Source organism: Theobroma cacao, chromosome 4 (assembly GCF_000208745.1).
Source record: "Theobroma cacao cultivar B97-61/B2 chromosome 4, Criollo_cocoa_genome_V2, whole genome shotgun sequence".
Lineage (NCBI taxonomy): Eukaryota > Viridiplantae > Streptophyta > Magnoliopsida > Malvales > Malvaceae > Theobroma > Theobroma cacao.
Window position 1 is genome coordinate 18,053,525 of NC_030853.1, and position 3,596 is coordinate 18,057,120.

Here is a 3,596-nt window from a genome sequence, read left to right on the forward strand (position 1 = left end):
ACAAGGGCAAGGAAACTAAAAGAAAGGAAAATCATTCTACAACTAAAAACAACAAGAAAAATGACAAAAACTCTATCTTGGAAAAAGCAAATGGTAAGAAGAAGAAAGCATTGTAGAAAGAAGATAAGGAAGCCAAATAATCTAAGAAAAGAAAAGCCTTTAATAAGGGTAATGCATAAGCTCCTTTTCATAACGATTACTAAAGTCAATGTGGAAAACAAGTGATTTCTCCTTTGCTGTAGTTGAGGTTGAGGGTTCTATAGGTGGACTTCTCTCTTTATGGTCAGATAACTTCTTTAAACTTTTTTCCTCCAAAATCGATCGGAGATATATACTTATCTCAAGTATGATCAAATCCATCAATCTTCTATGTTCATTCATTAATATCTATGCCTTAAACTGTTTTGTGGAGCAACACAATTTGTGGATAGAATTATTAGAGATTGAAAATTCGATCGGTGGCTCTTGATGCATTTATGGTTATTTTAAAATTATTAAGACAACTTCAGAAAAGACAGAGGACAACCTTGACCACACCAGTATGGATCAATTCTATGTCTTTATCAATTCAATTAAGCTTGTTGATTTACCACTCACAAGAGCCCTATACACTTGGATTGATAATAGAGAAATCCCTACCAAATGCCGCCTTGATAGGTTCTTAGTCAATAATGAGATTGTTCTTAAACCCATGCTTTTATTCAAGAAGTGATGCCACGTTCCATCTTAAACCACAACCCAATCTCTTTAACTGTCAACCAGCTTGATTGGGGCCCAAAGCCTTTCAGATTATTCTCAAATTGGCTTAACAATAGAGAATTTATCTCCCATCTTCACAAAACTTAGTCATTCATCAAACTGGAACGGACTCTAACACTGATCTTTTTGGTAAAATCAAATTGTTGAGAATTTCTACCAAATAATGGCAACAAAAACAACACAAATAAGACTCTTAATCTATTCCTTTTCTTGAGCAACAAATTGATCATTTGGAAAAAGAAGCTGACAAAAGGGATCTTTCCTAAGTTCAGAAAGAAAATTATTTCACTCTTAAAGCCAATCTTTAGGATCTTTGTTTGCAAGAAGAAAGAGCTTGGCTACAAAAATCATAGTTTCAATAGACTCAAACAAGAGACCAAAACTCCAAGTTTTTTCATCTAATAGCCTCCAATAGAAAAAGACATAATAATGTCCATTTTCTCATGTGTAACGGCTCCCTATCCCAAGACCCTTCTGCCATCGGGAGTTAAGTGGTTTCTTACTTCAAGAACTTTTTCAAAAAGCAAGATACATTGAAACTTAAAGCCTTCAACTACCATTTCAAACAATTAAGCTCCTAACAAAATGCAACTCTCGAAGCTCTCTTCATAAAAATTGAAATTTGGAATGCAATTATGCAACAATGGGAACAAAACCCCAAGTCTAGATGGCTTCAACATGGAAATCTTTAAAATGCAATGGCTCATTTTTAAATAAGAGATTCTGACTTTCATGGAAGGGTTCCACTCATCTAGTAAATTCAACCAAAATGTTAATGCCTTTTTCATTACATTGGTGCCCAAAACTAATGGACCAACATCCATATCACAGGTCCGACTTATTATCCTTGTTGGTAGTTCTTACAAAATTCTAGCCAAAGTTCTAGCTAATCGCCTCAAAGGGGTGTTCAACTTTATAGTGGGAAACAACCAATTTGCCTTTGTTAAAAGTAAGCAAATACTTTATTGCTTCTTAATCTCGAACAAAGTTATAGACTCCCTAAGGAAAAATAAAAAACCAGGTTTCCTAATCAAAGTGGATTTCAAAAAAGCCTTTGATAGCATGGATTAGGACTACTTGATCTAAATTATGCATCTTATGGGATTCAGTCCTAAATGTAGAGGATGGATCCATCACTACATTTCCACGACATCCATCTCTGTTCTACTCAATGGTATGCCAACTCCTCAATTCAAAACATAGAAATGAATTAGACAAAGATGCCCCCTCTCTTCCTTTCTCTCTATCATTGTCACAGAATCCCTTAGTATTATTCTCCACAAGGCCACTAATGTGAAAATCTTTAAAGGGACCAACATTGGGAACTCACAAGTCTCCATCTAACAAGTCTTCTCATAAATTGAAAGTTAAGAGTGGCTCTCTTAATGCAATACTTTAGGCCTAAAACTACAAAAAATTCCATTGGCGTATGAAGCTCATCTCTAACTCCATTGAAAGCTATGCCGATGATATTTTGGACCTATCCTCCACCCATATCAAATGTAAAGCCAACTCACTTGTGGATGGGCTCGCAAAGGCTGGCATTACGAGAGATTCAAACTTCAATGCTTACTTTGAATGTGATGTGGGGGTGGAAAACATTTAAATGGGTTTTTGTTATTATCAAAGTCAATGTTTGTGTACTTATTAGGGATTTCTTAGTTTGGTGTGTCTAGTGTTATTGTAAGAAGAATGCTCAACTAATGTACCTTATTGTTGGCATATCAAAAACCGTCTGATTTTTCCCTATCCTTACACCAAGGGCTCTTTTTGTTTTTATAAGCCATTGTGGTTGAACTTCTGTCTCCCAAGTAAGACCATCAATAATATCATCACTTTTCAAAAAAAAAAATAGATAAACTAAAAATGAGAGGGATGGAGTAATATTAATTAAATGATTAATCAAGCCATCGTAATGAAATATGGAAATAGCATGATTAAAACAGTTCTCATAAGGCTATGATGTTCAATCAATCAGTAAACTTTGATTAAGGATACTAGAGTCGTGCCCCACTTCACGTGGGTGTTGAATTTTTTATTAAAAATAATTTTAAATTCAATAATATTATAAATAATAATAATGAATAATTTTAAATTTTAAAATATTATAATAATATTAATAATAATAAATTAAAAATAATTATTTTAAAAAATTAATATTTTTAAAATATTTTCTCATGTCTTACTAAGCAAAATTTTTTATTTAAATAATTTTTTTAAAAAAATATTTGATTTTTTATATCTTCATATATGCTAATGTTAATATAATCATATTTTGTTAATTACATGATTATAACAGCGAAATCAAATTCATATTGAGAAAATGTAATATATTAAAAGTAATTATTGATAAGCTACATAATTTATATAATAAAATTATTAAAATAAAATGAATATTTTTTGAAAGTCAAAATAAAACGAATATTAATTACAATTATTAATTTTTTTTAGTTTTAATGATGAAACTTTATAAATTATCTTTAATTTCAATTGCTACTTTTTATTTTATGTTTTTATAATTATTTAGAGTTAATCCACTTTGTGAAAATAATTTTAAGATCCCCAATAATTTTCGTAACTTTATTCAATTAATTGTTATTTTTATTATTTATCAAAAAACTTTTATATTCTGTAATTTTTTTTAAAGTATTAATAGACAATGTGGTAAATTTATTAATTTTAAATTTTATTATTTTTAAAAAATTATTTTCATTGTATGAATATTTTGCGCAGCTGCTGCAGTAATGATTTTGTTTTTATTGACAATCGAAAGCGTACATTTAATGGAGCTTGGCGTGGCCTGTCTTTTAAGCAAAACTAGAGATTTCAAACCCCTT